Source organism: Oryzias latipes, chromosome 15, assembly GCF_002234675.1.
Source record: "Oryzias latipes chromosome 15, ASM223467v1".
Lineage (NCBI taxonomy): Eukaryota > Metazoa > Chordata > Actinopteri > Beloniformes > Adrianichthyidae > Oryzias > Oryzias latipes.
Genome location: NC_019873.2, coordinates 21384435 through 21409460, shown reverse-complemented (window position 1 = coordinate 21409460; position 25026 = coordinate 21384435). Strand labels below are relative to the sequence as shown.

The window sequence follows — 25026 nt, the reverse complement described above, 5'->3', positions numbered from 1 at the left end:
AGAGCAGAGCGTATGTGTGCATGCATGGGTGTGTGTGTGAGTGAGAGTGACAGAGAGAGAAACTCGAGCAGCTGTCTTAAAAGCTCTTCCACTCTGTCAGTACATCTTAAGTCTGCCTTCCGCTCATATCTCCCTGGCCGTAGCTGTGTTTCAGTCTGTAGTTCGGTTAAAAAAGTCAAAGTTTTTGCTTTTAGAGGAGAACTTTTGGGAAATCTGCCTTTTTGCATTGATTTTAAGGAAGTAAAATGGAAAAAAACAACTCAAAAGGCAAAACTATTCGCTCTTTATTTAAGTAAAAGTTACGTTTTTTTTTTTTTACTGGGGCCAAGGCTTCTCAAAGCCATGTTTGGGTGTTTTTAACATGTTCTTGTTGCCTTTTTCCCATGATGCACTACATATATCTTATAAAAATTAAGCTTGGGTATTTCTTTATTCAAATTGTTGTGAATCAGGAGCAGATGAAAGAATGCCATTTGAAAGAGCTTGTGTGACGAAGAACATACAAGGGGAAGCTGCAAGCTCCCTACTCTGCTCCATTCTGATGTATCCGCTTGCAGACAAATAGATCCTTGCACGTCTTTCTTTACCTTGTCTGAGCTGGCATCTGACTCAGAACTGTGTGGCGTCGGCTGGATCGCTCCAATATTGCTTGGCATATTTGTTGCACCGGTAATGTTAGGGTGGGGGTGTAAGCTAGTGGAGAGAGTGTAAACAATAGGATAATGGGAAGTGAAAGCAGCCTTAGCTGATGCAATCCAGTTTCCCATTAAAGATTGATTCAAAGTTGATTATATGATTTTCTTTACTTCATTTTATTTGCATTTTTCTGCTATTATTCATGCAGATGGATGTGTCCAGACTGACCAAACCTAATTTTAGTCTTCAAATTGATTTAAAAACATTAATAACTAAATGAGCCAATTTTTCTATGTAAAGCTGCTTTGATTTATTTTGTGAACAAGCAATTTCATGAATGAAGTCATCTTAGTAACGTTTAAAGCTGAACTGTAATAGATACATGAAGGTTGTAAGTTAACTCTCCACTAAGCAAACACGTTGAAGTAGCGGTCCCTGAATGCCTGCATCCTCTGTTTGAACTAAATCTGTGGTTCCTCTTATCTTCTCCTCTTAATTGCTGCAGGATTTTGCAGCTAAAAATGTATTCTTTTACAGACAAGTTGGCAGTTGGTACACTTGGTTTACTAATAGCAGGCGAGTGTTTTACCACAGTGGCAAACACCAATCAAAGCCCTCCCGCTGACACCAATAGATCAGTGGGTTGCTGGATTGATAACGTTCCACATTTTATTGCAGATGGTTTAGTGTAAAGTGGGAATGTCACGTTCAAAGCAAGAAAAGAACCTGCTGGGTTGACTTGCTGGCGTGCAACTCTGGCGCCCGGCGAATGAGTGATATCAAGATAGGTTTCAAGAAAATCACTGTTGTTGTTCGATTCCTGTAACAATGATCAACATGCAAAGTGGTGTTGCTGGAGTACAGCATATTAATGTGTTTCTCAAAACTAACCTTGATTTTTGATCCCTTTGTAATTAAATGGCAACATTTACCCTGCAATTAAATCAAATCTAGTTAGGCCGCTGTTGATTTTTTGAGTCTAATTTAATCAATGTGGTAAATGATCATAAATTAAAACTTTATTCTGTTGACTGACAGTTTTCTTCTTGTGCTGTAGCGAATTTCTTCGTAACGGGCTTTAAAGCCTTATTTCTATAAAGACATAACCCAACAACAGATTTTACTCTCATCGCAATCAGTTGAATAAGTGCGATGCGTGTTGAGTGATAATTGCAGAAAAAGAGGGTTTAGATTAGTGCTGTTACCAATTTGCTTGAGCATTTAATCCAGATGTGTTGGCAGTGAATGCTGATGTTTCCAAACTAAACACAGCAACTGCCAGTTTTATGCTTTTGCTTCTGTAAAGTATTTTCTCTTGGTTTAGAATCAGTTTAAGCACCAGAGAAGAAAAGTTTTTTTTATTTTTGTTGTTTGACCACTTGCTTCTCCTTTGCACTCAAGAATGCAGTGGAGGAGTGAAGCACATTGCAAGTCTCCGATTTAGTACTATTTCTTCCTTAAAAGTTCAAATCTTTGACAATGAGATGCAGGATTCTAAGTAGCAGAATATATATATTTTTAGCTAACAGACACGGGGGGATGAGCATAATTTCATAAAAACTTGCTGCAGTCGAAGAGAGAAAAAAACATGGTAGTTTTTCTGTTGTGTGTAGGAGGCACAATTTGAATAAAAAAGTATAAAAAACACAGCATACTGGGTTTAAATCTCCTGGGTCAACTAAATAAGAGTGTAGGAAGAACAGGGAGAGCTGTGCGTCTGTGTATGTGTTGGGTGCTTACCTGAAATACTGCCAACAATTAACCTGGCTAGTCTGTTGAGCTTCAATGAGATGTTTTCAACATTAATTTCTCTGCGGGATGAAACGGAAAATACAACAGCATATTCAAATGTTTGACCTTATATGTTGGATAATATTTGTGATCACTTAAACAATGGACCAATCATGCATGCTTTGTTTAATCACGGGTTTGCATATCTTTCAAATGCATAGTATTTTTGCCTGGAGGGCTGATCATTAACTGTTTGATTACAGTCATCTGTTGTAAGGGCTCTTGTCTGATTACAAATGTGTTTTTCACAAGCCAAGAGAGAGTGAGGTAATGGAATACTGAGGGGGGAAAAAAACAGAAGACAGCAGCAGTGTGGCTGCATGGCTGCTACCGCGAAGGTGGAGAATTTGACTATTTTGTCGGCACATTCCTCTGGACCCGGCATTTGTTTTCTCTGGCAAACCAGTTTTTCAGAGGGTTCCCGATAAGTGTGATTATGTGCAGTCCTTAGATGGATAGATGTGTATCACAGCTCTGCTGTGTAGACAGCAACGCAATCAGAAATCCCTGAGACATCTCAACTTCTCCTGACCCGTGTCTGGACTGCCTTTTGGCATTGTGTATAGGGGAAAAAAAACAAAATCTAGGAATTAATTAATTAATCAACGCTGATTTTAGCTGCAGAATGAGCCTCCAGACTGACGTTGCCTATAATTTTGTGGCAGCGCCGACAGAATTAGTCCATCTCTGGTTTCTGTGCTGTCGGAGTTAGCTCCTTCTGGCTCTTCTGGTGCACGGAAATCCTTGTAACATCACACCCGTGTTTATGTTCTTTAGGTTGACACGGTTATCTCTGTGTGTAACCGGAGCTTTACACGGGCACTTGGCATCCATGTGTGCTTGACTGTGTGAGTGATCTTGCAGCTGTATGACCCATCTCTTTCCCCGTGTGTGCGTGTCTCTCTTTCCCTCCCTTGAAAGAGCTGTAGGGACTTGCCAGTATTTTCATTCCCTCTGGAGGTATTTCCGCAAACCAACAAAGCCCGGCCTGCTTGATGAAACGGAGAGGAAGCAGCTTTTGTGAGGAGAGAAGCCGGTTTCTGAGCATGCGTGTGTGCACTACTGACCCCAGCTAACAGTTTGTTTCATGCAAATTTACTCTTAAGCTTGCATTTCAGGTTGCCCAGGACTCCTGTTTGCTCACATGTCTACTGTAGCATGAGAACAAACCTTGTCTGTACCACGTTCAGAAAACAGAGTTACCTCCTGTTTGCCTCTAATTAACCAGTATAATACCCACCTTGTTGGACTAGTTAGGGCTTTTATAGGACTTCTTGCCACTTGCCTTCCCTGGTCTTGACTTCCTCTGTAGCCATTGCCAATAGGAAATGTTTATTGTCGTCCCGGTTACAGTCCTCTAGGGTATCTGAAGGGAATTGGGTTGAGATTTTCCTTTTTTTGAGGGGTTTAGTGTCAGAACAATCACTTATTTCATGCTAAAGACATACTGTCTATCTTTTTTTTTTGGGTAGTTACCAGAGAGTTTTGGTTTAAGGCTCACATGAGACCCTTCTAACTTCCTTTCTTGAGGTCTTGACACAGCTACTGAAATCATAAATGTTGCATTGTTCAAAAATGTGAGCAAAAAGCATAGCAGCTGGAAGGGGGCAAAGTCTGGGCAGCATTTTAGTTTAAAAAACATTTTTTTTAGGGTTGTCTCTCAAAGTCCTGTGGAGATGCCAGCCAAAGCCTGGTAACACGCGCCCATGCCCATAAACAGGGATTTGGATCTCTGGAGAAAATAACCTTGATAATTACGGGGTTGCGCATGGATCTGCCCACAGTGAGGGGGGAGGAGTAGAAGGAGCCGAAGCGAGCCACATCCGCTGGTGCATTCCTGCATGCTGTGTCATACTGGTGCCGAGTTTCCCTTCAGGTTGCACAGAGATTTCCACAAGGATCATGCAAAAAACCACTGACGCAACGCTCTGGGCTGTGGACACTGGCGTTTCGATTTTAACAAGCAACAAGTACACTTTTATAGACTTTCCGTGGTGACAAAAAAGACAGAATAACTGTTTAAAGAGGAGTGGCAGACAATGTTGAAAAAATTGGAGACACATGTAGGGTGGGATGCATTGAAAGAGAAAAAAAAAATTCACTGTGGTGACCTAATTGTGGAAGCACTCATATTTACTTAAAGTCTTCTGTCTGAGTCTGTGTCTTGCATAAGGTTGGTCCAGCTCATTTGGTGCCACAACACCAGTCAAGGGGTTTAACGTCTGCAGCATTTTTCACTTGCCTGTCCGGCACTGTGTCTGGCTACTTTAGGGCTCTTCATGCCAAACAGCCAAGTCCTGCGATCAATAGCAAAATTTGGTTAAAACTGACGAGGGCTTTTTTCTTGCTATGCTACATACACACGGGGCAATTATTGCGCACAACAATGCGCTAAATGGGCATTCATGAACGCCCTTTGAGCATAAGGTGTTCAGACTGGACTGTCGCTAGCCGATACTAGTACATGTACTGGAAAAGGTATGGTGAGAAACTACAGCTGAACAAAATGATCTTCTCCCAAAAGAATCACGCCTCAACCACAGCACAAAGCAACACGACAGATCTCCGGTCCTACTTCAAATGCTACAGCTTTCAAACAAAACATATTTTGTATCTCCAAGTGAGCCCAGCGACCTCATAACAGTTGCTCTGTTTGGTTAATAGCTGCTCGTTCTGTCACAGTTGACCTGCGCTTGTTCTCTGTCCTTTTCCCACTCCCACAGTGACACACAAAGTGAGGGCGTGCCTTCAGCTTCCCTCTTAGCCTTCTCCCCACATGTTCTCATCCTCGGCTCCTCCATTTTTTCACCATCCCTCTCTTTTTTACCCCCTACCTCTTGTTTAGTATCTGCTGTCCAAACATCCTACAGCTATGATTAGCTGTAGTGTATGTGTGTGTGTTGGTTTTCATCAGTCTGGATCCCTTCTGTGTCCTTGGAAAATGGTCTAATAGGCTCAGACACACTCCTGTCTCTGTGCTGCAAAGGCCTATTCTCTAGCGTTAAACAGCACATAGTGAGGTAAACAAAGACACATGCAAACACTCCAGTCCAGCATACCAACCTGCTGAGGACAGAATCCAGGCGAGCACGCTAGCGTTGACCTTCTGTGTGCCAATCACAACAAATCTGCTTCCTGATTTGAATATGGGGAGGAAAACAGTGTAAATTGAAAGCAGGAATTCCCCCGGTGTGAGACGAGATGAGCCTCAGAATAAATTATTCAGATGGCAGCCTCTTTCCTGCACAAGTCTCGCCTTCTGCTGCGTTTAATGGCATCTGTGATGACGCCCATTGGAGATTAATCCAGATGTAAGATGTTTGGGTGGGTATCTGCGGGTGTTTCTGCTTGTGTGGCCTGCTCACCCCTCTTTTCATGCAGTCCCGTTGTGTCGAGTGATGGGAAAACAAAGCCGCAACACGGGAATTTATTTCTTCTCTGGAGAGGCGTGTAAATAAACAACTATTGAATCAATGCCTCCATTTGTTTCTTCTCTGATAATTCTGCTTGTGTCGTTAGGCAGGGTGACAGTGTTTTCCATGTCAGTGTAGCGCCTGGTAGCCATATTTCCTCTCTGTGAGAGTGAGACAACATGCCTCACAGGCCTCATGTTTCATCACTGAATACCAGTGAATTACTATGTGTTTTTTGTGTTTCATATCACCCACTGCTGCTCACTTAATGCCATTATGAAGCCTTTGCATGAATGGGAAAAATTCACACCAGTGGTGTAAATTGGGCTTTTAAACTATTCAGTCATTGAAAGACACACAGGCAGTGAAATTACAAAACTGGAGAGAGCAGAAAAACTCTCCTCATGTCCTGTGGCTAATTCTATTTCATCTTTGTTAGATTTGCTGTAAAATAATGACCTTTCCTGACTCTAAAGCTTACAGTATTTTATGAAATTTAGAATACATTTTGACCATGTTTTTATTGTTTTGAAAATTGAAAAGACGTGTAATCTTTGCTGGATTTGTAAAAGTAGCCTGTTTAAAGCCCATACCGGACGTTTTCTGAGCTGAGTTGTCTGTGCTTGGTTCTTGAGCCTGCGTGGGTTCAGTGGGTCAATAGACTGTTATTTTCCTGAACTGCAGTTCTGTTGTCCTCAGTTACTATAATTAACAGAGCCCAGGTCCCAGAAAATATGAGGGGTGTTGCTTGTATAAGTTAAGGTTCAGTAATGAACAGTGAATAATGGCGCAGGCAGAGTGTTCTTAGTTCTCTGAGAATAAAGGTAACCTCCCAGAGTGTAGATCTTGATTAGGAGTAATCACTCAGCTAATGGTGCTGTTGGTATTGCCAGCATACAATACATTAAAGCCTTTAATGAGCTCTGGTTTGCCATAGTTTCCTTGTACTCAAGTACTTGTCTTTGTATCCTAAATCCTAGTGTGAAATTATAATATTAGATCATATTTGCTTAATTAAGCCCATGTGACTAATTGAGTTTGATTCAAATGTGTGAGAAACTTAACACTTTTTGGAAGCATAATAGCTTTAGTTTTCTTTTCTTTTTTACCAGTAATTAAATATGGGATAAGTTTTAGCTGATACAAAAAACTTCAACCAACTTTTTCTTATTTCTTTTTAATGCAATTGGTGGCAGAATCTTAATGCAATAAAGAGGTTGTTTCAGACAGAATAAAATAAAGTAAAGGATGGGTTTCTGGCTTGTGCATTGATAGTCAGCAGGTGGTTGTCCCATTAGAACTTCTGCAAATCTCAGTGAAAGAGGAGAGGAACTATATCTGCATGATTAGAGCCGAGAGAGTTTAAAGATTGCCGTCACTGTAACTGGATGGCCACAAAGCACTTGCAGGAAAGACGAGAAGTCATTTTTTTATTTGTCATTTAAGTCTTTTATGTTTCACATTTGGCAGGATTAGAGATGTATTTTCTCTCCAGCTCTGTCAGTCCTTGTTATGCGTTTCCAATTTGTCACATGCACAACGGGGTGCTTTATTACATCTCGATAAGTGACACCACCTAAGTCTTGTCTTCCTATCACTAAAAAGCACATTGTGTTTGTGCCACACTTCCTGATATGCCTTGCATTGTGTTTTGTTTCATTTCAGACTGGCTCTGTGATTGATGAGGATTAAGGAGAGGGATTTTGCCAACAAGCAAACACAGGAACGTCCTCAACAAACTGGTAAAGATCCTGATTTATCACCTATGTCTTTATCTAAGCAGCTCACCATAAGCTTCGGCATCGATATGCCTGGCTGTGGTTTTGTAAATGAGATAGGAGGTCTGCAGTGGGAGGCTCACCTTTTGTTGTGTAAAACCAGCCACTAAATGCACATTGGGTTTTGACATCGAAAAAGCTTCACCTGCCATCATGTTGCGTACAAGGACTGAAGAAGTTTTCTATTCCGGAAATAAAAACATCTGAGATTCATCTGAAGAAAAAATAACTTCTTGTAGGGAAAAATTCAAACTAGCAAATATCTTTAAAGTCCCACTCCAATCATCTTTTATCTATTGTAAAAGCGTTCCCAGTAGCCTTTATTTATGATTATGCTGTTTTTAGCTAAAATAAAAAAATAAAAAACTAGGACATAGTTTCTACAGAGGGGCAGTAATTCGCCTCTGAGTTGTGGATGGGACTGTTGGCGTGGAGTAAGCCCGTCCTTGCTTCCCGACATCCTTCTGTTTAAACTCTTCCTCTAGCTTACAGCCCCTCTCAACCCAAACCTAACATTACCGGTGAAACAAAAATGGCACCCAAAATTGTACAGCTGGATAGCTCCAATATTACTCATCAGAAGAGAAAAAAAGGAAGACATACACAGCTGTCTACAAGTAAATGCATTTGAAAAGAGCGAGGCAGGGAGTATGTGGCCTGCTTATGTCACATCTACAAGCGTTTTCTAATTTTATCTAACATTTTTTAACAATTTGATTAACGAAATGCTCAGAAATGCAATTTCAAGCTTAATTTTCTCTATACATGTCTTCCATCATGACAAAATTGCCACAAGAACATGTCAAAAACACCAATAACACCATTTTAGTTGGAGTGGGTCTTTAAGAGCATTTTTTTTTGGCTTTCACACCTGAGAATATTAGAAATGTAATGTTACAGTAAGCTGATGTCCATTGTTGTTTTGATTGGAATCTTAATGATTTTCATAATAGCACGTGATTGCATTTCTTCTTTGTGTGGTTAGGCAGCTGGAGTTTGTCAGGTAAATTGGTTCTTTCATCCAAATTTGCCAAAACAGCTTGTAAAGTCAGTTTGCACTCTGCGGTACCATGTCACTTAAGCTGAAGGACCACCAGCTTATAGTCTTTAGCCACGCCTTTTAAGCCATGTTTTTGGCTCACTCTAAGGTTTGAAACTTGAACAGCAGAGTTGAACCAATGATTAGTTACTGTGTTTGGTTATTGATCTGCTTCTATCAATAAAAATATCAATCTTCAAGACGAGGACAACAACTAATCTTCATTTCCCCATCCACCAGCCATCTGCTCTCTGCAGCTCAACCTGCAAGCTGAGGCTCCATTTCATGCTAAAACATGCATGGATATTGTGTTCAATTAGCCTTTGAACGGAATGAATATTATGTTTTCAGATACCCCTCAGAGTTCATGAATTTTAAGCGTCCATTAAAACCCATGGTAGTAATCATCACGGAAAACCTGTGACCACAGTGATGGATGATGTAATTGGGTTGAATGGGGGTGTACGGAAACAACAGATCAAAGGAAGTCATGTTATGGCTGAAACGAAAGGAGACCTTATCCGTCTGCCTTTTGTTTGGGACGCTGTGCAAAATGTCGACCTTGTAGTTTGTATATGTGTGAAACGGCATCAAAGCGCTGCAAGGTGAATAATTTTCGGTGGCATCTGCACATTTTGCAATATGCTAATGAGCAGAGCTGCAAAAGCCAGATTGCCAGGAGAGAGAAGGAAAGATGGAGAGGGGAAAAAGATGGAGGGAGCCGAGTGGAAAAGAGAGAAACAGACGGAGGCTCGTGTAAATTATGGATGCAACCTGCGATTTCCAAGAGAAAAAGAAAGGCAGAGAGAAACCTCAAGTCATGCATATCAGATTACCCATTTGCCACGTTTTCTTATCATGGTCCGTGAGCAAGCTCATATACAATCTGGCCTCTTTGTGCGTGCATGAAACGGAGCGAGGGCACTTGTGTATTCATCTGTGTTGATGTGTGTGCAGTTGTGTTGCGCTGTCAGGGGTTCTCAGGACTTGACATGTCATGTGTGTCTTAAGTTGTTTTGACTTTTGCTCGGGTTTGTGCATCTGCAGTCCCGTGTCTTTGCATAGTTCACATGTATCGTTTCAGCATAGAACACATATGGGCATGGTTGCAAATCCAGCAGTTATGAAATCCATCACTAATGATGGATTTGCAGTTATGAGACTTTTCAGTTGTTTCACATGCTAACATCGCGGTGGCTACTCCCACAGACTTAAATGCACTAAAAGCTGTACTTCTTGAACCTCATTATGTGTCTTGCCTGCTTGAGCAGATCTAAGTGAAGTTAAGTAAAAGCGAACATTCGTGTGCCACCGCCACATCCCACCCTTGAGTGCCAGTCCCCTGTGTGCATGTGCTTGTGTGAATAATGGATCCATTCTTGAGTCATGTCTGCGACTGGAGCCTGAGCAGTAGTGTGGTTTCCCCACCAGAGGTGGAGGTGCAGGCGAAGGGGAGGGGCTGGTCTGGAAATAGCTTTGCCTGAGCTGGGAGCACCTTAGGTGGGCCTCCGCGTGTGTGTTACCTTCTTTAACAGACTTGTGTGACAATAGTGTGATTCTGCTTCTGAACCTGGCATGCATTATGCACACTTTTTTGTTTCATCTAGTCTGTAGAAGACACGTGGTGTAATGTGTCAGCTTTGCTGTCTTTCTAATCTCTTTGAACATGGCAGGAGAAGAATGACAATCCTATGATTTCTAAGAATTCAACAAAATTCCTGCAGCACATAGAGAGAGGTGTCAGAGCTGGAAAGGAAAAAGCTGCCCTGGATCCCGACTGCATGTAAAAATGTGTGTTAATGTGCAAAGTAGGTCATTTATTTGGAACAGAGACAGACATAGTGTGCTTTTCTTGAGTGATGTCATCTTGGGCAATCGGTGCAACAGCAAACACATCGCTGGATTTGTTCAACTGTAGAAGGGGAGATTATCCCATACGCATATTTTCTTTACATCTCGTGCCAAAAAACGAATAAACAAGAGAGGATGAAGGGTGGGGGGTTACCGAAGGTGAAAACGGCTGTGGTCAGTCCACAGAAAGCATCAGTAACCACAACCAGAGACTGCAACTGAAAAATCAGACTAAATCAGATTATCAAACAAACAGCTAAGAAGATTAATCCTGATCCCCCCCATCAGACGGACATTAAATTTGCAATCTATAAAATCCTTTCAGATGATTTTATGTTATTCTTTGTGACCCTTATTTTTTGGTCATGGACTGCAGCTTTTCATTTTATTCTACTTTAAATCAAATAGTTGTTTAAACCAAAAATCTGACCTGTGATGAGGTGCCATGCTGTTAAAGACCTACTCCAAAGAAAATTGTGTTGTTTTTAAGATTTTCATGTAGCATTTTTCTCATGATGGAAAACATCCGTCCATCCGCTTATCTGGGACCAGGCCGTGGGGGCAGCACTCTAAGCAAAGATGCCCAGACTTCCCTCGCTCCATCCCCTTCCTTCAGCTCCTCTGGGATAACATATAAGTAGAAAGTTTGTATTAAACTGCATTGCTGAGTATTTATTTATTAATGTAAAAATGTATTTGGAAAGTCTGTAGCAGTGACGAAGGTGCAACAGTGGGCGAGCCACAAGCTCCTTGCTCTGCTCTAGCCGATGCATCCACAAGACAAATAGATCCATGTCTGAGCTGGCATTTGACTCAAAACTGCACGGCTGGATAGCTCCGATTTTACTCGCCATTTTTGTTGCACCAATAATGTTATGTTGGGGGTGTGAGGGGCTGTATGCTAGCGGGAGAGAGTGTAAACAAAGGGATGATGGGAAATGGAGGCAGGTTTAATCCATGCCACCAGTCCCGCTGACAAGTCAGAGACAAATTTTTAGTGAACTCCTTCCGCTCTGTAGAAACTATGTCCTAGAAAGCAGCATTGTTGTTTTGATTTTGCCTAAAAATAGGATAATTATAATTAAAAGACCACTGGGAACGCTTTTACAATAGATCAAAAGATGACCGGAGAGGGACTTCAAAGTCTATAATGTTATCCTTTCTACTACTTGTTCTTCAATATTGTGTGGGAGTTGATCAATATCCAGTACATCTAATTACTAAAAAACTTGGTACGTGGAAAGGAATAATTACACCCTGTTCTTGGCTTTCAGAGATTAAATTTGCTGCTACATTTCTCTGGATTATCTCCAGAGTTGTTACTGTTTTCTTATGAATCAGTGGCAGGGAAAATAGGGTCGATTTATTTGGTTAATATTTGATGAATCTTGCAAAAGCATAGGGGCATTTGAGACTTTGTTCTCAGCCACGGCTGAGACGCTTTGCCTCTGCAAGTTTGGAGCTTTCCAGCGCAAATGTTCTTTTGTAAAACGGGAGCTGTTCAAGTGTACCCTCTTATTCAAAGGAGCTTGTTTGTGCGCAGAAACGTATCGCCCTCCAGAGTGTTGATAGCTGCTAAAAGATTTGTATTATTATCCTCACAGGTCCTTTTTGATATAAACTGATTCATTTTGAGCACTCGCCTACACACAAACACCTCAGAAGAACGATATAGCATCGCTCTTGACAGCTTGACAAACTGACATTCCCACTCTCAATAACTCTCGCTCCTGCCCTCCTGCACTCACTGATGGAACTGTATATTGTAACCAACAAGACTGTAATCAGTGCAAACCTAATCAAATCATTGCTCCAACAAGCAGCCCTGGCTGCCAGGCTTCCAAGAAACATATCACATCAAGAGGCAGCCTGATTGTGCAGCAGCATGTACTGTAAGCAGCCGCTACATGAAATGTCAGGAGAAGCAGGATTATTTTCGAAAATGTCACCAACAACATAATAGCCTAGAAGACGAGTGCCTCTGCTATGTTTGTATCCAGTGTCAGCAGGTGTGATGTGTGTTTGTGTGTGTGGTATGTAACTTAAGCACACAGAAAGCAAACAGCGCGCTCAGTCTCTTGACGGTAACCCGTGTGTGATGAGAGGAGTGTGTGAGCCACTCAGTTAGCTATTAAAGTATGTCTTTTAGATCTGCACAAACAAATGCACATCTCCAAACCTCCTCATTATTGGAAGCAAGAAGGCTGCCTGGGCACGGGTACAACTTCAGTGTGTGTTCCTGCATTCATCTGTTTGTGTGTGCATGATTTAGTGGCTCATCTCAGCGTTTGGTTAACCGAGCTGGCTCGCCCTATCACATTGCCACAGAGTGTGCAGTTGCTTTAGCCTCTGTTTCATTTAGTGGCACCCACGCTCCTCTCCTCCTGCCATGAAAACACACACAGACACTCCTAAACTCCATAAACACATGTGGGTGCACACGCTGCTGAATGAGAGAGTGATGGAGTTGGAGGGTGAGAAAGAGGGAAAAAAAATAAGAAAGTACCAATTAAGCTTCTCAGACGAAGCTGCCAACAGACATCAGGGGGTTGGAGGCGGAGAGTGTTTGTGTGAACGTGTCTGTGTGTGTGTGCGTAGGAAAAGGGGGTCGGGGTGTTTGAGTAGAGCCACGCTGTCGAACTTTTCTTGTCTTCCTTCAGTTTTGTACTCTCATAACCTGCTGAGGAGGCTGGCAGTTATCAAGAGCTTAAAGCTTTTTAGGTTTGTTTGCTGTCAATTTCACACTTGGAAAATGGTGTAAAGTTGTGCGACATGACAGGCTGCACAAACCTTAAAACTCGGATGTATCCTGGTAGAAGAACAGTTTATTGCATTAAGGCTCTGTTCAAACCTTATATGGTCACATTAAAATGCATCTCCTGCTGTTTGGGGACCACTCTCAGGAACGTGTTGCACTTGCAGATAGCAACCTGTTGTCTTTTTCGACTTTTTGTGTATACCTGTAGAGACTCAAACTATTAATTAAACCTCTATTACTGTACTAAATTCCCCAATTAAACAGTCAGCAATCAGAATCAGCAGATTTTTGATTAAATCAATTCTGCCTGTCTACAAGCTTTTGCAACAAAATAAATTTTGTTTTTTAAGAAATATATCTGTATTCTTTTTATTTGAGATCAATACAGGAAAGTCAGATTGAGAGGAGTCAGAGTGATGATGTTGGTAAAAGGATGCTAGTGGTGGAGCTTCTAGTAAAGAGGCCAAGTGGAAAACCAAAGAAGAGCTTCATGGATGTAGTCAAGGAGGACACAAGGTTGGTTTGTGTGAATGAGAAGGACAGGATTTAGGTGGAGGACTCTTCCTAAAGGGAGCAGCCAAAAGACAAAGAGGAAAATGTCTTTATCCTGTTTGGATGCGTTTGACAACACACCTCTGCATTTAGCCCTGTGTAAACTGTCTGTTGGCAGTTTAATAAAAGTGGTAAGCCAAATGTTTGTTTGGCTTACACTGGACAAATAGGGAGGGGGTTCTTTTTCTTTTTCTTTTTTAACCATTTTTACCATTTACTACCGCCACTTTTACGTCCGCCACCTACATGTGGAAAAGTCTTAATGCAAAATGTCGCAAATCTTGCTCTAGGCTTTTTCTTTCACAGCTCTGTTTCAATATAGGATTATATAATTGGTGTCATATAATTCCGGCCGGGCAAAGAATGAATTTATTCTCCATGATCCGTTTGAAAACGATGGGCACTTCCATGAATTTAAAGTGACGCCATATGTCACTGCAAAATTCAAAACAAAGTGGTCAAAGTTCAATCTGGTTTAACTTGCAACACCCATTAAATGTCCACGCAATGTGTACGTAGAGTCCAAAACTGTAGTAAAAATCAGTGTAGCTACCTGTGAACGTGAGAGTCGAAATAGACTTTTTCTTAAGTGGTGGCTTGAATGTTCGTTGTCGAAGGCGCTGTGAACGTAACTTTAGTAATGGGTGTCTCTCAGTGCTCTCACAGCAAAGGTTGCTCAGTTCAAAAGGGTGTACCAATATTCTCACAGCAGGACATCCCAGCTGCAGTGAAACCAGGAGATCTTGACCACTTCAGTGGAACCTGAAACTGCTTTAATGTGTGTACCGGCTGGTCTGGATTTGAGCGTGGTGTAAAAGATGCGGCTCTGGCAAACATACAACAGAAAATGCAGAAGATCAGGATTCAACGTGCTAACAGTGTCACATACCAGGTTTGAGGTTCCTGAGTTCATAAAATAACATAACATATAGAATTTGAATTGTTTCGTCTCAGTGCAAAAGTCCAAACCGCACAGCTGCTGCTCAACTTACAGCAGCTGGCAGATGTACAGCTTACAACAGAAACTGCATGTTGTGAAGATTAAAAAAATAAAGTAAATTGCGAAACATAAAGAGCTGAAGAAATATGTGTGAGTAACTGACTGGAACTGCACTCAGATTTTTTAAAATATATCGCTTTTTTACTGTTTAACTGTTGGAAAAAAAAAGTCTTTGTCTTGCTTTGGGACTATAATGTGAGCAACCAGAAGCTGAGCCTTAAACTAAACAGTCTTAAAAAGAGAAAGACTCTTCCTGCACTTCCAAATGAAACCTCCTCTGTGTTCATGCTGTGAAATAAAAGGCTAGTTTTGCCAAATCAGGACTGACATCATTGGCAACAGCTGCAGGCTGCATGTACTGTGTGTCTCTGCATGTGTGTGTCTGTCACTGTGTGTTTACGTCTTTGTGCGTGTGTGTTTGTGTCTGTCAAGACGAGGTGACCTGATTGCTCATCTGAGCAGCGAGGGAAGGCCCAGCCTTGTGTTGTCAGAAAGGCACCAATGAAATACACTAGAAATGGACCACAATGGCGGCCCCTCCCTCTCAAGGTCTGCATGCTTGTGCCCGATGCCTCCCCCAAAGCAGCCACCACGCACATGCTCGCACACAGACGGCTGACAATGCCAAAGCAGATTTGGAGATGAAAAATGCTCCACCCCTGGCTGTGTACTGCAGTATGAGCTCCCAGCTGCTACAGAGTGATCAGTCCAGATCCTGTCTGAGGTCCTTCTGTTATCATCGCTGGAAAGATAAAAATCATTAACAAATATCTGCAATTTTGACGTACTGCACTGGGAAAGAGGTCCTTTTTTAAACAGGTTTAAAAAAAATGTAGAATAAAAAAAAAATAGAATTCATCTGCCTATAGAACTCATACAATTTGTCTTTGGAAGATTCCTTCAAATAAGTTTTGTCCTGCCCTTTTTATCTTAAAATTGAATATTGAAATTAGCTATAAACACTCCTATTTAGGTATACTGCTCTTATAATTTTGAACTTATGTGTCTTAAAAAAGTTTTATTTCTTTAAAGTACATTTATATACACTACTTTTCCCCAAAAAAATATTCAATTTTAAGTGCTACAACAGTCTGTCCTTACTCCTAGACCAATGAAAACAAAACCATAATTACACATTTTATGTAAATTCTAAGTAAAAAAACTAGTTTCATTAGAAATATTACTCAAAATAAGATGTTTGCAAGATCAAAATGAGTTCACAAGATATTCAAGACTTATTGTCTTAAAACGGGTAGTTACATTTTATTCAAAAATGAGTAGGAAATGACTTGTGTCTTATATTAAGTTTAAATAAATATTTAAACAAGAAAATACACAGAAATACTTGGTGAGATTTCGTGTTTTTGCAGTGAGGACACTCATCACCTACTTCAAGGATTTTAAGTTAAGGAATTGTCATGTAATTCAAGGCATTTCAAACCTTCACTTTCTTTTTAGTTTAGATTTCATAATTTTGTTTTAAGTGTGTAATAGGGAGGTTTAAAGAAGGCCATCTTTCAGCTTAATCTCCCATGAATAAGTCGTTTCAGGAAGCAGTCGTTTCAGGAAGCAGTCGCACATCGGCGTGTGATGGCAGCCTCAGAAGTTAGCTCCAGTAAAAGGTGTGTGGCCTCATCAGCCCCCCCCCCCCCCCCCCCCCCCCCCCCCCCCCCCACCGTGAGCATGAACACATAAAATGCCTTCTCCACACACGCACAAATAGAAATGGCCTCCGACCCCTTGGGGTTTCACCTCAGTACCCCTTTGGCGAATTGTGTGTTTGTGTGTGAAGCCTAATAACCTTACCAAGCCCATCCCACCCCTGCTGCTCAGTCTTATTACTCCCTTTACCCCTTCTGTTTTGTCCAGAGGAAGGCAAAGAGATAAGATGGATTTCGAGCAGCACCTAGGAGGGCTGAAGGAGGCAGTAAGAATGGAATGAGAGCTGGAGGCATGAACGGTCGGAGGGAAGGAAGAACTGAGAAAAAGCAGAGAATGGGGCAGAAGGTGGGGGGGCCAGGAGGAGAGTATTGACGTAGCTCAGATAAATGAAGGATTAGTGGGTCTACAATGAGCCTGGAGCTGCTGCTCCCCCATTTAGCCAGTGGTGAAGTGGCTCTCCCTAATGAAAAGCTAAATGGAAAAAGACATGACTGCGTACACATGCACAAAGATGCACCACTTAAGATCAACTACATTTATAAGAATGCAGGACTGTTAAATATGATACTTAAAATTATGATAAAATACAGTCTAAAATACAAATACCCCCCAAAAAACCCAACTGACTCAGATTCATTTGATGCTAAACTGCAAATTTAAGTTAAAAAAAAGTTCAAAATGAGGGACATTTAGGCTGTAGATTTAAAAAAAAAAGAAGAAAAGAAATGGAGACCAAATGGAGAACCAGAGGCCAATGTGGCTCCGAAAGTCTAAAACAAAACCGGCTGCATAATAAACTCTGGGTTAGAATTACTCCAGTGGATCAACAACAGCAAGATGTTTTTTCACGTTTGTTGTTGTTGTGAAAAAATGGGACTAAAGACACTTATTAGGAACACAAAAATGAAGTTCTGGTATATAACACCTAACAGGAGATTCGGTTTTCAATTTTACGTTGACTGCAGAAGCTTGAAATAAAGATTATGTTTGTGGCATTTGTAAATAATGTTTAAAGACCCACTCCTTTCTGATGATGGAAGACAAAGAAAGTTAAGCTTAAATTTACTTTTCTGGGTATTTTTTATTCAAATTGTTGTTAATCAAGAGCAGACAAAGAAATGCAGTTTGGAAAATGTCATATTTGTGATGTTGGCCACATCTACCTGCTCTCAACTCCCAGCAATGGGAAGGGGAAGAGGGGTGGGGTTGCTTCACGCCAGCAGTCCCACCCACAGCTCAGATGTGAATTTAACCCAACTAAAACCTCCGCAAAGACGAACACAAGATTGGAGAAATATGCAGGGAATCAACTTTTTCTTTTTCATTTGGCAAAGAGCTGAAAACATAATAGTCAACTTTATTCTCCTCTGCCTCTTTTGAAAAGTATTTATTTTTACAGAATTAACTACTAGAGTAACAAGAGTAGTGCATTCTTGCTGTGTGTCTTTTTGCTACTTTATCCACTCTACTCAAGGTTCAGCTGATGTCCTCTTGCCGTCTTAAAGTGAGAAGAGTTCCGTTGAAAATAATGGTGCTTGAATATGCCTATTGAAACATTTGTCTGCAGTTTGATAAAACAGAGCAGCTGTTTTTTGTGTCTGGAACCACTATAGTGGGGGTTAGGTGTCTGTCTGGCTCCACATCTAAAGGAGAGTCCAGAAAGACTCCAGTTTCAGCTGGGGTCATCTGTCTTGCTGCTCAAGGCTCAAAGGGCTAAAATCTTCTAGTTTCAGACACAGTTGTTGAGCAACTGCCAGTAATTTTCTGTAAGGGGGTGAATTTGGGGCTGTTATTCCCATACATAAGGTTTTCCAGATTCCCATTGAAGGGCCCTCTCTTGCGCCTTTCAAAGAGTAGTCTTAAACTTCGAGACTGTAGTTTAAAAAAAGCAGCTGTTCCTTACATGAAGAAAAACCATCATGTTTATTATATTTGTCAGCAGACTGTTAGAATACTTTATGTTCACAGATTTGGTCTTGTCAAAAGATGGAGAGGACTTTATTTACGTGCAACCTTGTTCTCCCAAGAAAATAGACTTGTAATACCTGTCTCATTTGTATACAAGCATGCAAACACGTCGTTTGACACGTGCACACAAATGCAAGAATCCTCCATGCGTCTGAAAAAAAAAATGCCTAACAATAAATAGAGATTATTTGCTGTTGTGTTGATTTTATCACTGTTCTCTTGTCTTGTGCTGCGTTAAACAACTTTATTGTTCATGTTTCTCACTCTTGTGTCAAGGCTGATCATCGTTGATCAATGCTTACTAGTCCCATGTCTGGCTCTAAAGCACACCACTTCCACAGAACAGCAAACATTTGTTCCAGTTCTGCAACTATTTGATGCAAAGTTCATTTTTATTGCCTGCTCTCTGTGTATTTGCCTGCATGTTGTTGTTGTGTGCGTGGTCAGTGGTGCCTGGTTTAATGAGGGAGGTCTGTTTTGCTCCTGGCACAGCATTTCATGGAAATCAGTGTTTGATTTGCTGGCTACTACTAAAGGATTTAATGCTGCATTGTGCCCCCACCTTTTAACGCCATTCTCACAAGTAAGAAAATGCCTTATGGAATCCGTGCTTTCATTCGGCTTCCTTTAAGGCTCATGCATGCACCGTATCAGTTTGTGAACGTGTTGGCAGATAATAAGGTAACTGTGATTACCCGATGGCCCTTATGTCCACTTGCTGCTGACTGCCAAAGTGTGTGTGTGTGTGTGTGTGTGCCGTGTCCATGGTGGTGTATAACCACTTCAGTGCTCCCTGCTCTTGGTGTATGTATCGACCAGACTCTGGAATGGAGAAATGCCTGCCCAGCACACAAAATCAATGACTGCTGTTTTCTCCCCTCCATTGGCCTCCTGTTATCTGCAAGGAATACAAAGCACATATTGTTGCACACAGGCCCCTCGCACTCATTTACCTCATTTTTATGTTTTCTGCCTTCTTCACTATAATGACAGGGATCACAGGATATTGGGCCAAAACTCAAGATTTCTTAGTTTTCTTACTTAAAAGTTCCCTTCCAATCATCTTTTAATTTACTTCAAAGTGTTCCCAGTGGTCTTTTAGTTATGATTATGCAATTTTCTAAGGCAAAATCAATAACGTGTGTCGTTTTTGAGAACATACGGTAGTTTATGCAGTGTGGCAGGAGTTCAGTAGAAAATCGCCTCTCAGTTGTGGGCGGGACTGTGGGCGCAGGCTAACTTCCCATCATCCCTTTGTTTACACTCTCTCCGGCTAGCTTACAGCCCTTCACAACCCCAAGCCAACATTAGCGGTGCTACAAAAATGCAGAGCAATATTTGAGCTATCCAGCTGCACAGTTTTGAACCAGATGCCAGCTTGGACGAGGAAAACATAGACGTACGTGGATCTATTTATCTGCAAGTGGATGCATCGGAACTGTTAGCGGGAGCTTTTTGCTTGCAGATTGTAGTTTTTACTCAAAAAATAGAAACTTTTTCAAACAGCATTTTATTGTCTGCTTCTGAATCACCACAATTTGAATTAAAAAAATACTCAGAAATGCAAATTTATTCTTAATTTTCTTCAAATAAGTTCTCCATCATGAGAAAAATGCTACAAGATCATGTTAAAAACACAATTTCCATTGGAGTACGTTTTAAAAAAATGCTTCTTCTAGTGTATTTACCATCTTATGTCCAGCTAGCTTGCCTGGAGTGAGGCCGGCAATGCTGCATCTTTCACCGGACGAGGCAGTTTATTATTCATTGTACTATACAAACTCTGCTCTGCAAGCACATCAAACAAGACGGCGGAAAGCGAGATCAAAACATTAATCTGTCTTCCACTTTGTTGAGTGGCATTAGCAAAGTGGCCGGCGAGTGTTTATTTAGCCCAAGGGCTGTCCATTTCATTTCAGGAATCGGGATAAGATCAAACCTATTTTCCCCACTCTGCAAAATGTTCCTCCCTCTTTCTCTAACTGTCCTAAACTCCTTCTTACTTGCCGTCTCTCTCCCCGTCAGGGATTATAGGTGCAGGCAAGAGGAGGAGGAGGGGAGGTGGCAGATTAGCGCCCGCCATGCACCGGGTCCGTCTGTCTGCTGTCAGAAAATAGAATTCATTTGTGTGATCCTGATGCTTACACTCGGCCCTGGGTTCATGCGTGTGGCTGTTGCTCAGTCAGAGGACAGGATTGGGTGGTGGAGGGTGGAGGTGCAGGCAAGCTCACATCCGCAGCTTTTGTGCGCACATCAAAGCGGAGAGTCGTGACCCGACGCCACCAAACACTGCTCGGCCACCATGACATGGTACAGTATGAACAGAAATGTGTACTGACGTGTGTGCAGAGGACGTTGGCCCAGTCCAACCCCTATGTGGTTTTATTATTTAAGCAGCTTTAAAGGCAGCACCATGTGTTGGTTCTTAAGAATTCCCCAAATCAACTTTCTGAGTAAAATGACAAACCTTCACAGAGCGGCGGTGGACTGAGGTACATGAAGGATTAATCCTTTCTTCGGTTAAATCAGTTTGTTGATTGTCGGATAAACATTGGATCAGCAGTTTATTTTAAGAGCAAGCAAACTGAATGGTTTTGGTAAAAGTAAACGACTCAAACGGTGAAACTCTGCTTTGGTTGTTTAAACTGGAGTTCCTGATGTGAGTTCCAGATTGTATTTAAAACACAGTAATTGTTCGCAGAGAGAGCAGCTGAGGCCTGTGGGGTCAGGGTTACTACAGACGGGAGTTGGGTGCGCTAACATGCCTGGTGACCTCATTGATGGATGGTGCTACACTGGAGATCTTGTGGAGGGCTTTTGGAGCAGGAGACTGCAGGGGCGTCTGTGGGGTCCCAGAAGGAAGTACTGTAGAAGTGAGGGGGTGGGGTGTCATTAATCAAACTCCTTCCACCTGCCACCTCTCTTTTCTGTTCCCTGTCCTCTTTGAGATCCCTCTTGTTCAGCATTTTAAATGTGTCACATTTCCTCCTTAATTCTCTTTTTTTCTTCCTTTTACAGCCCTTCCAAATATCATTTTGAGATGTACTTAATGTCATTGAGAGGTGGCCGCAGGCACCGGGCCTTTGAGCAGGAGATGGGGTTTTGCTGGGGTTAAAGACCCATTCTGATAAAAAAAATGTGTTTTTGGTGTTTTTAACATGTTCTTATGGCATTTTTCTTTTCCAGCGTCTTAACTTTAACTTAGCATAGTCTTTTCGTGCTTGCAGCTATTTAAAGCCTTGCTTCACTTGTCACTTTTAGATCAGTAAAAGTATTATTTATTGCTTCTATTGGTTGGTGCTGGTGTGAGCTTTATTTTATTTGTTAAAAAAGTTGGTTAAAAAAAAAAAGACAGATAATTTGTTAGTTATCCTTAAGCTGGACTGGCTGGCTGTTTTCGTCCAACGTTAGCTGGATCGCTTACAGCGACGCCGTAACCCGGAAGACCAGTAAGCGGTTATGGAAAGTTAATAGAATGTTATAATATAAAGTAAAATGCTTTGAAGATAAGCTGTTAAAAATTGTGAAGACATTAAAATCAAGCTGTAAATATGCATATGTCTGTTGGAAAATTGCAGTATTTTGTGCAACAAATCCCTAGTGCTTAATAGTTAAACTGTCTCCTCGCTTTAGTTTTACTTTTTAAAATGGTTTTAAGCCTGAGGGTAGCCCTCCTGATTATAGCATGTCATTATTTTCCAGTTGTTACATTACTACTTCTATTAAATTATCATATGAAACAAATCGTTAACCAAAATGAACAACATGAGTCTCATTTTTACCACAGTAAATGTAGTTTAGTTGATTAAAACTATAAATAATCAAAATGTGCATTTACAAAACAAGAGTTGAATTCTTGCAGCAACAACAACAACGTATTGTTATTTTTAAGATTTTCCATAGGATTTGACAGAAAGCATAACTTAAGTTCCTTACAAAAACCCAAAACTTGTGAAAAAAACCCTCACAGTGAGTGTTCTTTAATGGGACAAAAGACAAACTGGTTTTAGCAGAAAGTAAACATTCTTTTTTTGTGTTTTAGCTCACACCTCTCTGTAGTTTCTTGTCTATATATTAAATGAGTTGCAGGAGTGGGGGCTCATTAAAATGCAGGTTGCACATTGAGCTTGGGAGACCAATTATCTCACCTAGTTCTTTTACAATAGCCGAATATAAAAGCTCTGTGCAGTGGGCCACTCCCACATAGCATGAAAGCCTCAACCTCTTCTCCTCCTCGTCTCTCACAGTTCCCCTCTCCAGCTGTCTGTTCTTACCAGAACATCAGTAAACAGGCTTTTCACTGGATTTGATGGAGTGCCGCGGTTTTGATCTTTTGGGGTTTGTGTAAGCAGGGTGGGTACGCCTTTGAATGCCGCGGCGTGCTCTGCAGGTGGCGCTGGACAATGGCGTTACAGCCATAAATGTGTACAATAGATGAGACTGTTACAGCGCACATGGTGCCATCCTGCTTTCTGACAGGAGTGTCTTGAGAGGATCAGAGCGCCTGGAGCACCGAGGCTGTTCCCGGCCACATGCTGTACATCAAATATAGATGCATGTGGGAAGAAAGTGGAGCACGTTAGAGGCCCCATATAGGCAACCTGCTCATCAAACACCCGCCTTTATGGTATACATATACGTAATCTACATCCCCCAGCTTGTCTTTGATGCGTTTTCATGTGAAGGTGTACTTTTTGAGGATTAAACACTAGCAGTTGTGTATAATAGCAGGCTAGCAAACAGTGTAAATTAAAAAATGGCCATGTGATGATGTTCACATACCTGACGGATCGTTATGTTTAGTTGTCGTCACCTTCCTGCCCAACCAGTAGAGGGCTGTTGATCACACAAGTTCCCTTTGTTCTGCAGAGTGCTGACATCTGCTTAAGTGCTGGAATGGTTATTCTATTCATCACAGCCAAAGACAGAACATCCATCAGCAATAGTTTTGATCACCAGTTAATCATTAAAGTAATTTGTTAAGCGGTTGACAAATTACTTCTGGTTCCTGGACAGGGAGAACTTGCTACTTTGTTCTGTCTGTTTGTAATTTAAATATTATGAGGATGTGATTGAAGTGTTTAATGATTAGAGAGGGACGCCATGAGGAGAATGCAACTGTTGTCATGGAAACTGCTACTATTTATACTACTTTATTTGTCAGGTGACATGTATGTTAGATTGCCAACACCAAAAACAACCCAAAAAATTCTAACAAATCAAAACAACAATATTACACCTATTATTATGTGTTACCATCATTTATCAGTTTTTATGTGCTATTTTGAGGCAAGTGGAAAAACTCTGTATATGTAAAAGTCTGTATATTTTCTAATATGGGAATCCAAATGCTTGTTTTGCACAGATAAAAAACTAATGTGAAAAAGTGGGTTGACTTGTTGGCACCACGTTTGACTGAGAGAGTCGATCTAACTCTGAAAGTTCTTCTCAAGAAATAATAAACTGTTTCATTCTGTATTTATCACCAGTAAATTGGATTTAGATTTAAAAACTGGTTCTATTCTGCATTTTTTTGCTTCTTTTATGTAAAAAATGAAAATACTTTTTTTTTAATAACTTTTCTTTTTGGACTTTAGATTACAACTTCAAAATAAGAATGAATGAATGGCGTGAAGACTTTTGGCTGATTCAGGTGCTTGTGGCATTTTTCTGATGATGGAGAACAGATCGAAAAAAAATGAAAAATTCTATTTCTTTAATCAAAATCATGAATCAGGAGCAGACGAAAAAATGCAGTTGGTAAAAGCTTGTAGGTGTGTCTGTATAAACATACAACGGCGAGACACGAGCTCCCTCTTCCACTCCATTCTGTTCCATCCACTTGTAGATGGCTAGATCCATAGACGTCTTCATTTTCCTCGTCTGAGCTGGCATCTGGAACAAAACTATACAGCTGGACAGCTCCAACATTGCTCGCCATCTTCTTTCACCGGTAATGTTAGGTTGGGGTGGTGAGGGGCTGTAAGCTAGCAGGAGTAAGTGTAAACAAAGAGATGATGGGAAGTGGAGAAAGGCTTACTCCCCGCCAACAGCCCGCCTAAAAGATGATTGGAGCATGACTTTAAGACACATTTATAGAGGTATGATTGATTATAAAGTACATTTTATTATTAATTTAAATAAAAAGTGAGTTACCATGTCTTTCTTCTAAACACCAAGTCTGTTTTATGATCCAAAATGTGAGATGATGAAAGATGATTAACAGCAGAAGATGTTATTGCCCCCTTTTTTTTCCTTTGGTGCAGCATTTTAATTGGCTACAAAACTTGTCAAGGCCTGGAACCTGATTTGATTTGATATGCTCCATGGCTGAGGAAACATCTTCTTTCCTCCCTGAAGGTGTTGTTAAAATCTGACTGACTTCATTAATAGGCTGATCTGGATGTAATTAAGAGCGAGCAGAGGGTGGCAGCGTGGAGGAAGAAAGTGTGAAGGAGAAGGATTTTCTTTTTCTTTTTCTTTTTCCAAGTCTATCTGTCACCTATATTGACACGCTAAAGGGTGAAAACGTAAAAGTAGAGTAGAGATAAACATCCGAAGATGCAAGTTGACTCTCC

General features: G+C 41.1%; 1 protein-coding gene across 4 annotated transcripts in view; it reads left to right on the top strand.

Annotated features, from left to right (window-relative positions):
• LOC101175428 (zinc finger MIZ domain-containing protein 1) overlaps positions 1-25026 on the top strand; it is a 94971-nt gene that overhangs the window by 26681 nt on the left and 43264 nt on the right. For 3 of the 4 annotated variants that reach the window (XM_004077107.4, XM_011484425.3, XM_011484426.3), the window contains exon 3: positions 7506-7582. The gene's annotated coding sequence lies outside the window, so the exon portion shown is untranslated. Of the gene's footprint in view, positions 1-7505; positions 7583-20573; positions 20759-25026 lie in introns of those variants that run through there. The other variant, XM_020709551.2, reaches the window with a different exon arrangement.